This window comes from Protomyctophum parallelum, assembly GCF_964188405.1.
Source record: "Protomyctophum parallelum genome assembly, chromosome: 22".
Taxonomy (NCBI): Eukaryota; Metazoa; Chordata; class Actinopteri; order Myctophiformes; family Myctophidae; genus Protomyctophum; species Protomyctophum parallelum.
The window spans coordinates 7,787,386-7,797,876 of NC_139714.1; the positions used below are offsets into that span (position 1 = coordinate 7,787,386).

The following is a 10,491-nucleotide window of genomic DNA, read 5'->3' on the forward strand; positions in this document are numbered from 1 at the left end:
ATGTTTAGCGCCTGTCTGCACTCTGTGACGACATTTTTTCGTGTGAGCGTTTCTGAATATGTTTAGTATAAGTACCCATACATGCCTCTGCGAATATCTCCTGTGGCACGGAAGCCGTTAAGTATTTTTAATCTTTGATTGACCGATTTGGTCGCTTTGATTCTTCTCTTCCTTCCTTGTTTATTGACACCTCACTGTACCGCCTATCTGGCTAGCTAGTGGCGCTATAGCTATGACAGAGCAGATCAGAGGCAGGGACGTAGCCGCACAAGCCAACCGCACACCGGGAGGCGGTACAATAAACGGTAAACAAACAAGAAGAAATAAAGCGACCAAATCGGTCAAACAAAGATTAAAAATACTTAACGGCTTCCGCGCCACAGGAGATATTCGCAGCGGGATGTATAGGTACTTAAAGTTCCCGAATTCAGAATAACTCAAGCAAAAAAAGACCGTCACACGGCGCAGATTCAATCTTAGAGAGCATGTATACTTCCGCGTTCCGGAATTCCCATACGAAAATATAGTTATGACCAGGGACCCAACATAAAACTCATCAAAATTTCAGAAAAGCTTTATGTAGGGTCCCGAAAGGGGCTAGGGGGCTCCCATACTGTGTGTCATAGGCAGTTGTAGAATAGCCTCTGTACCCAGGCTTTTCTTTTCGTTCACATTTGGCTCAAAAAGAAAAGTGAGCTTGTAGATCGGCTATTTATAAGTTGTGTCACTCACCACTGCTGACAGTTACGTGGTTGTATATTCCCATTTCCATGGCAACAAGGCCGCCGTCCGTTGCACGTTCTCGCATCGCAACGAACGTCTTTTCATGTGGCATATCCAAGTCCAACCCTCGCTCCCATGCAGTCCCATGGCACCGAGTCCCACGCCAAACTTATATTCTTCCCTTTTGTTTCAGTTAGTTGTAAGTTTCTTTCACACTCTCAGCTGCCTGTTAGCCAAGCAGCTAGCAGACCACTCGCTCTAGGCTCTACACCGTTGTTGTGGTCCTTCCTTAGCCAATATAGGCGTCTAATTTGTGCCTGATGGAAAATATTAAACAGCGATGAAGACATGGTCACCTGGGGTTTACAGTGCTGATTGAGAGCGTTATCACACTGGAAAATATTAAAATACTACCAACACATGCACGCCAGGATTTTGTGCCTTTTAAAAACTATATTATAAGACTATAGATAGATATCATTCATTTATTTCTGTTTAAAAAGTTATAAAGCCTATAGATAGATGCCATTAATTTATTTCCAGCATTATTTCACCCGCAGTTTATCCGATATTAATTTATAATATATTGAATTGACCCTAAACTGCGGTTCACCCGCGGCAACCACGGCTAAATCCATCTCTACAGTGCAGAGGGGAATCTATCCAAATTTGGTGACGTCAGTGTTCTCGTTTTGACCGGCACCCACCCCTCTAGACCAGAAATCACACAGACTGGGGCAGGCTAGTGGTAGAATCAATGACAGCAGAATAAAACAGCAAATAACGAGAAAATTACCAGAAAAGAATCAATAGAAATTAAAAGTTAAATAAAGAAAAAAGCTGAAATATTTTATAGAAATTCACCTGAAATAAAATCACCCCTTCTCTCTGCCTCTCCCGTCATCCACTGTCCCTCCCATCCCATTACCCTCTCCCTGCCTCTCCCATCCATCTGGGGGCAGTTACAGTTAGTCCCTCTTCAGTGGGGCTACGTTGCCTGTTAAGTCAGAGAGGGAACGAATGATGGATGAACGAGGACCCAAGTCTTGCCTGAGAGGGTCTAACAGTCAAATCGGCTGTGGTTTCTATACAGAAAAGTGTGAATCCGAGGGGACAAAGCCATTTTAAAAACGAACTGACTAGCTGGTTTATTTACTGACAATGGCTATTATGTCACAAGCTCACTATTGCTGGGTGGACGTTGCACACTCTGGTTGACTGGTTTGCTTGCTGGCTGTAAGTGGGGACGTTACTCTGGCCTGACATGTTGTATCACTGACTGAACTACTGGATGACTGGTTTATAATGTCTGCTTGGTTGATGAAAATGACATTTAAATCGGCAATCCATAACTTTTATGTCTACTCGGGATTCCTGCACGAGAGAGACATTAAGATATTTCTACCATTAAGACAGAAGGCTGTTAGGCCACGGCAGTCTGACATGAGCTTCAGGCAGTACAGCATGTCAACATTGACCAGTACTTGTCCTACCTGACACCGGGGTCAAAATATCTCAACGGTAGAGTAGGGAGTCTATACATCCAATCACTGCAGGTGCTGGTGCACGTGGTTATATTGTATTTACCATACTCTACCACACAGATTGGTTAAATAACATTTTATTCATTTACTTCAGTTCTGGTCTATAGCTTTAACTCTTCAAGTGTACAAATAGAAAGACCCCCGTGGATCCATTTTTACACTGTCATAGTTAAATTAAGACTCTGGATCTTGCAGTTAGCCAATTACATACTGCCTGGCTGGCTTACTGACTGACTTCTGGGTGGGAATTACACTGGCCTGCATGATGTATGGTACAGCTGACTTGATCTGTCTATCTTACTGGCTGGCTGGCTGGCTGTATGTTATACTATTTTCTCATCTGGCTGGTTTGCAGGATATACGACTGGCTGACTTACTGACTGAGTGACTGGTTGGTTGTGCCACTATGCGATGCATGGATGCAGAGCTATTCCATTCCTGCACGCTACACATGAAGCAATGCCCACAAGCCCCGTTCATTGATATGGCAGTAAAAAAAACTCTGTTCTACTCCACTCTCTATTAGACTAAACCGACCAAATCATACTCCGTCATCACCACACTGCTCGATTTTAAGGCTGTGGTGCGGGGACACGGAGATGGGCAATTTTGCCTGCTCCAGCGGGAACCGGCTAATCTCAGGTTGCCATAACTCCCACCACGTCTCCCGAGACAACGTAAAGAAAGCCGGAGCCATGATAGCGGGGCCCTGGCAAATGGGCCAAAAATCAATTCAGAGAACACAGCGAACATTAGCATCACCTAGCAGGAATTCTGCCGCCTGTATATGGTGTATAGAAGTGACATTTTGAGGCAGTGCAGGGGGGAGGTTATTTCGACTGCTCCGACCCAACCTTATTTTTTCACAATACTTTTGCTCCACATAACCCACTTTGTTATCTATGCTTATTTTGTCCCAGATACCAATTTACGTCCCACTGAAGGCAATTGCTGCATGTCCCTCAATAGCCCATCGCCTCTGGCTTGTAGAGGTGGGTAATATGTATAATAATAATATTAATAATAATAAGGTCTTGTTCTTTGAATTAACCCCTTAAAGGAGAATTCCATGCTAGAATGCTTTCTTACCTTTCTTACCTTTCTTTGTAGTTGTTACGTCCCCACCAAAGAGGTCCAGGTGTTTTTTGTGCAAAAGCTCCTTATTGGCTATTTCCCCTACCATAAGCGCTCAATGAATTACATTGAATTGAATGGGAATTGAATGGGGCTATAGGGTGTTGTGCCAATTCGCTTATTTCCATCGGAATAAGTAGTAAACTGTGCCGCTTGGGATATTATTTACATTATGAAGAGAGGATATATACAAAATAATTATAATTTTGAGCGATGGAAATAAGCAAATTAGCACAACACCCCATAGCCCCATTCAATTCCCATTCAATCCAATGCAATTCATTTAGGGCTTATGGTAGGGGAAATAGCCAATAAGGAGCTTTTGCACAAAATAACACCTGGACCTCTTTGGTGGGGACGTAACGACTACAAAGAAAGGTAAGAAAGCCTTCTAGCATGGAATTCTCCTTTAAGCCTTTTATCATTCTTTGTATGAAGCAGAAAATGCAGATATAGCTCACACTGTGACACGCTGTGAGCTTGTAGATTTTGTGCTATTTACTATGTTTAAATGTTTTGAAAATGTAGAGCCAGGTTAAAAGTCATGAATACTGAGAATCATGAAGCCAAAGCCATCTCTAAGATATAGTTTGCCAATTCAGGAAAGATTCATTAGATAAAAAAAATTAATAATGAATACGTACTTCAAAACTAAAGTGGAGCCAGAGATAACAAAGAGTACCAATTACTGCGACTGGACAATGAACACTAGCCAATTTAGACTTTGCCTTCTGTATCTACAGATACCGTTAGCTGGTTTTCTATTCAATACCTTACGTACTTCGCTCTATGCTTCCCCTCAGCTTTCTAAACTCTCTAAATAATCATTTAAACATAATACAAAGGGAATGCGAGTGCCCACTCTCAGAACCTTGTAGCAGTCATGGCTGGGAGGATTGTGACTTAGTGGTAGGTTTAAAACCGACTGCGCTACGGGGTAATTTGATCAAATTGTTGTTGTTGTACACAGTCCCCGTCACTGGCAACCTTTACTAGTGTTGTTGGGTGTAGAGTAGACAAGTGGCTTATGTTTTGTGATGAAATAGAATTTTGTTGTTATTTGTATTTATTTAATTATTTTTTATAATCAAATACATAGGACCTGAATGGAAACAAGGCTGCAAGGGCTTTTTTGGGTGATATTCCTTTTAGACCAAGTACTCCATTGCCGTTTCACATTTCTGTCAAATTAAGGGATACCGGAGAACTCGCCAGTTTACCAAGTCGCCGCGGCGAACATTCTTCATCAATGTCTTCATCGTTATGCTAACATAGTAGCCTTGCCGAGCCATGAGGCCCATAGGGCAGGAGCCTATCTCCTGTTTCTGTAGCATGAGGCAGCTTGATGTACACCCCCTGGACATGACGCTAGTATGTCGCAGGGACTTACCCCTAATCCAACCCTTGATGCTGAGTGTCAAGCAGGGAGGTACTGGGTCCGATTTTTAGAGTCTTTGGTATGACCCGGCCGGGGATTGAACCGGACACTCTAACCACAAGGCCACTGAGTTGGCTGCTAACATGCTGTCTTCATAAGTGTAGTATGTCAAACTCACACACCTTATAGTTCATTTCCAAAGTGATCTAATTATTTTGTGCAATTAAATGGTCAGCTAGATAATGATAAAAAAGGTGAGTATGTGAATACCAATGATAAGTAGGCCTACCAAACATTTCAGGATATTGTTTACTAATGAATTACATTGTTTTGGTACTTTGGTGTTTAAACTTTTAGCATTCTTTCTTTCTCTAGTGTTAACTCTAAACAACTATCCTCTCTCTCTCTCTCAATTCAATGCAATTTATGGCATTTCTATCTCTGTGACCGCCAATTTATATTGTAAAATCACTGTTAGTTTAACTCTGAGAGTGTACAAATGGAACTCCCTCAAGGACCCCTGGGTGTCCCCGGACGCCACTTTGGGAACCTCTGACCTATACTGTATACAGTACACTGTAGATTGGAAATCACTGGTACAGCATGCATTCACTTCACATTTACTGCAATTTTGCATACACATGACTTGGGGTGCGTTCGGAAATGCTCACTGGGAATGTGCTCAGTTTTCTTTTTAGTGCACTGGGCGGTGTGGCTTATTTACGAATGACCAGTTAAAACAACACACATTCCTGTAACATTGAATGGTAATTCCTAACATTAGCCTACCTGCTGTTGGTCTATACATGTTGATGCGTGTGTAATAATAAAGCTCAATGGACCAATTCCGCCGCCGGGGAGCTCTCGAGACGCACTCACACACTGAACAGCCCCAAGTTCTGAGTATGGTCGGTCGGTGCGGGCACTCAGGAGCACACCCGGGGCGCAGCACACTCGATTTTCGAACGACAACGCACCGAGTGCAGTGAATAAACAAACGACAAGAGGGCACGCCAGTGCGAATTTCCAAACGCACCCTTGATAACCAGGCTACAGGCCTGACACCTCGTTTTGATTCTAAATTTCTACTATGACTTGAGATAAACGCAATCATTTGAGTTTCATAATTCAAAAGTGAATGTCCGTTTGCCTGTATTGGTTTTGTGAAATTTGAACTGGTCATTATAGGACGTCAATACACTTAAAAGTCTCAGAAATACACACAGCCATTCAAATAGTAGCATACAAAAACACATGACCATTGACCAATAGATATTTGCCTGCAGTCTAGAATCTAGAGCGGTGGTTCTCAAAGTGGGGGTCTGGGGACCCCCAGGGTCCTTGAGGAAGTTCCAGGGAAAATGTATAACATTTTATGTATTTTAGCAACAAAAATATACTTGTATGGGGAACCCTGGCACATAATATTTCCAGATGGGGGGCCACGTTCAAATACATGTTAATTTGGCGAGAACCACTGGCCTAGATTGAGGTATAGGCTACTGTAAAGTCAAAATGTATCAATAAACAAAAGTTCTAAATACTGTTGCATGCTGCAACTTGTTGGAGACCAGCGTGACGATAATAATTTAAAACTTGAAGCACCATATTGTCATAACAATGAATTCAAAGCATTTGAGACACATCACTGTACACCTACTTATTCTAATCGTTACACTGCTACAAGCAAGACGGTATACCATTATGAACATAATAATGTAGACGTGCCATGTGTTATTCTGGCAACAATAACATGGTTTGGCCAACAGAATCATGGGACCAACAACTCACAGCAAACAGCGGACCAATGCTCACATGCATCCAATGTATTCTTAATTCATCCATCCGTTATTTGAGCCGTTACGGCAGGTTCAGTAACTTCCCTCGGTGTTGGGATTGGCGGAGCCATGCGCGGTCGGTGTGCCCAAAAACGCGATGCATATTAGTCACAAAACTTACAACGTTACACTCCGTCGTATGACGGTGTCCTTCCCCATAAAATAGCCGATCTACAAGCTCACAACGCGTCGCCGATGCGACGCGTTGTGAGCTTGTAGATCGGCTATTTTCTGGCCTGTGCCCAAAAGCGCAATAGGAACAAAACTAATGTACGCCTTCGCTTCGGGTTCACTTCGCTTCCAAACCAGAAATGCGTCCGGACCAACCAAAAATAAACAACAAACCAAAAGATGGTGTCCCCGATCATGTCCTTTCAGCAACATTGCGTTACGCTTTTTTTTGCTGCTGTTTGAGGTTTAACGGTCACATGATCACGATGACCCGGTGCGTTTCTTCCACGCACGACGGAGAGATATCCATCTTTTCACGAGATATCGACACAGACATAGTCACACGTACGAGGGGGGGGACTTCCACAATGGCCCACATGTTTAGTGTTAGATCACCACCATGGAGGAAGAAGGACCCGGCCGAGTGGAGCGAAGCCCCCGACGTCAGGCTATCATGTGTGTAAACGGCGTCCCCTCTTACGCATTCCACGCACGGCCATCGCGTTCCGTTCCGGGACAAACCGGGTTGTCTTCCGCGTCTGAGCCGAAGGCGGTGCACTTCACTGCTGCTACTTCTTGAGAGCGGGTTGCGCACGGCGATCGTCGCCCGCTTGGAGACGAGATACATTAGTCTAGTCTTGCCTGCTTGGGTCCGTGTGTATGTGTGTGTTTGTGAGTCTGGTTCCCCTTTAGCACACACACACAAACAAGTCTCCATTTGCAACTCCATCTCGCCCCCCATGGGCGTGCACGAGGCCGCGGGCAGTGACGCAAATCAAATGACACTGATGGTGATTTGCGAAAATGCCAGATCCTCCTGTAATTCACTGTCGCGCGGTGTGTCGAGCGAGAGCCATTTAGTAGACCCACCGAACACTAGTGGGTACGTAATCCCATGATCGGTGTGGGAACCACGCGAGCGACCGCGCCACCACCGCGGGGGCTCCGGTGAGGATGTGGGTTGCATAACTCAGACAGCAAACTTAATAAAAAATGGTGCTGTGCACCGAGGTGTATCCCCCCCCATAACCGTATATATATATATATATGAATATGATTCGGTGTTTGTTTCGGTTTGATCGTGACGGTGACGGTTCGGCCAGCTAGGGGCCTATCTATCTATCTATATCACTCAACATAACAACCATCCAGACCTGGGACTTTTTGGTTCTAGTGAGGTGGGAGGATCTACGCAGGACATAAAGCCGAGTGGCCTCGCCTCGCTGCTATATCGCGGCTCTCCGGTGGCCAGAGACTGGCTGTAAGCTCTGCTGGGACGCATGCACACACAGCACAGCAGAGTGAGCAGACAGACACAGGGGCAAAGCCGGAGAGGAGAAGTGCAACTTGGGACCCGGCGTTCAAAGAATATAGGTCCGCCCCAGCGCCCCGGAAGACACAATAAAGGGTCTCGCTGCACGGATAGCCTACTATTGTGGCTCCGTTATCCCAAAAAAAAGAGTCCCCAACTATTTACAAAGGGTTCGCCAACACACAGAGAAGAGAATTATATCAGAGAAACAATCGGGTGACGGCGGTTGAAGCAGCTGCCTACATACAGGCTCGGTCTGTCTGCGCAAAGCGGCCACAGCGCAATCGTTGCGCACACAGTAAAATCCTGGGTGTTAATTGAACTCCGAGCGTGTACAAAGGGAACCAAATGCACCCGTAAGGGGTCCGTTTCGTTCCATTTGTACACGCTTAGTTAAATTAACACTCAGGTTGTACAGTGCGGCGCTGGACTTCCCCCAGGGTTGCGCTAAAACTACGTGATTTGTGCAACAACAACAACAAAAAGCCTGGTTTTATTTTATTCGGGGCTCAGGCTGCCCTCGTTTGGCGATCAGCGAGCCAGAGCGCAGCCAGGAAAGCCTCCTCATGGCACCATTTGCATCGCATCCATTATCCCCTCCGTTAAAATCGCCCTTTACACGGCCACACCGTGGGCCTAAACCACGCCAGTGTTTCGGAACAACACAAAGCCCAGCTTAACTTGATCAAAAGGAGAGGCCAAGTACAAAATGCACCTTTCAAGCCGTTAAAAGGCAGAGAGGGAGAGAGAGAGAGGCCCCCCTCGTAACGATTGCAGCATGGCAGCCGTGGCTTTGGGAGTGCGGCGTAAAAGCGACCTAACCTGAATAAAATACACACAAAGCCAACGTACAGCACTCCCGCAAATACGTCCTTAACCACCTCGGCGATCACACCGAGCCGTCCTCGGTGGTTTGGACGAGCCAAACCCCTCCGGGGATTGATATATTGCGAATGTAAAACGCTGCGCTTTGCGGATCGGTGCCACCTTTTCCAAAGCAGCAGCCTTGGCGCACAGGACCGGTGACCCGAACGTTTTTGCGCGTCCTTCTACCGAGCAAAACCGCAGCCCTGCTCGTGTTCTGGCCATCCTGTGGAAGCGATCACATCTCGCCGTGCGCGGTGTCGGATTCTATGCCGTTCAACTCGCACACGGCGGCCGGCGTGAGTCGCTGAAAGCGTCCCTCTCCCATCCAACCGTGGTCAGGCTGAAACAAGAGGGCGATGACGCCATTTTCTGCAAAAAAAACAACCTCGCTCGGGGAAGCTTCAAGCCGAAGCGTTTTAAAAGCCTCGGCGTCCCTCGGATCCGCGCCGGGGACGCGCTGAAACGTGTTTAAACACTTCTTACCTGCGTATCTGTCGATTCGGTGGCCGATCGCGGTGTTTTTTGACGGGTTTCAACTGCGTGTCGGTGGGTTGTAGTCCGGGATTGTTTATTGCGCGGCCGCGCAGCGCCCAGCTCTCCTCTCAGTCAGTTGAGTTCAGTTCCTGCCTTTGTGCACAGACGCACTGAAAGCTCCCAGCGCTGCGCAAAGGTGCGGCGACCACACACACTTGTCCCCGTCGCTTTAAGGTAGTTTATCCGTTAAAGACACGATTTATTATTAGGCCGATGCCAGGAGATAAAAACTAGTGGTAAGTAGTTGTAGCCAAGGCCTCGTTGTAACCAAGGGCAGCCTCCAAGCGCGCACAGACTACACGTCTCCACACACAGTTCGAGTCAGCAGTGTTCATTTTAACTCCTAGAGTGTAGGCCTGCATATGGACTTGTGACAGTCCGTTTGCATTTAGTTACAATTAATGGGTTGATGCACTTCAATATTTTTCTGTGCACGAGTGTCCTCTTTCAGCAAGTCGGGAACACAAGTTTAAATTAAGTTTAAAAAAAAATAGCTATAAATCTGGTAATTTCAACATAATTATTTGTGCTTCCGTCCGTGGGATTTAAATAAAACGATGAAATGATCCATGTTGCACGCGTAGGCTATTCAGTTAAAAAATATGTTTCCAATGGTTGCCTGTATTAAATGTCTGGAGACTATAACTCATGTCATCAATGTCTACTTTATATGTCTTGGTTTAGATGATAAATAGCCTGGCTACCTGCATGTGTAATGATGACAGTGTGGCAAGCAGCCCAGACTAGTCCAGTAAGACTCCTGAGAAGTAAATGGATTTTCTTATTAGCCAGACATGAAAATATGATGGGCTTAATTAGCTTGGAAAAACAGCCTATAGGTAGACTCACTGAGTCACTGTGTATAGCTCACCACTCGCATTGCTTTGCTGTTAGATTTACTATTGCCCCCCCCCCCCCCCCCCAATATGGATTCTGCCTGGTTTCAAGTGGTTTTTAAAAACACTATTCAAATGGGTATATATCTCTCTG

General features: G+C 45.5%; 1 protein-coding gene across 2 annotated transcripts in view; it reads right to left on the reverse strand.

Moving 5' to 3' along the window:
* Positions 1–9,750, reverse strand: part of znf800b (zinc finger protein 800b) — a 52,834-nt gene extending 43,084 nt beyond the window's left edge. For both annotated transcript variants that reach the window (XM_083758160.1, XM_083758161.1), the window contains exon 1: positions 9,451–9,750. The gene's annotated coding sequence lies outside the window, so the exon portion shown is untranslated. The remainder of the gene's footprint in view (positions 1–9,450) is intronic.
* Between the last annotated feature and the right edge of the window lie 741 nt (positions 9,751–10,491).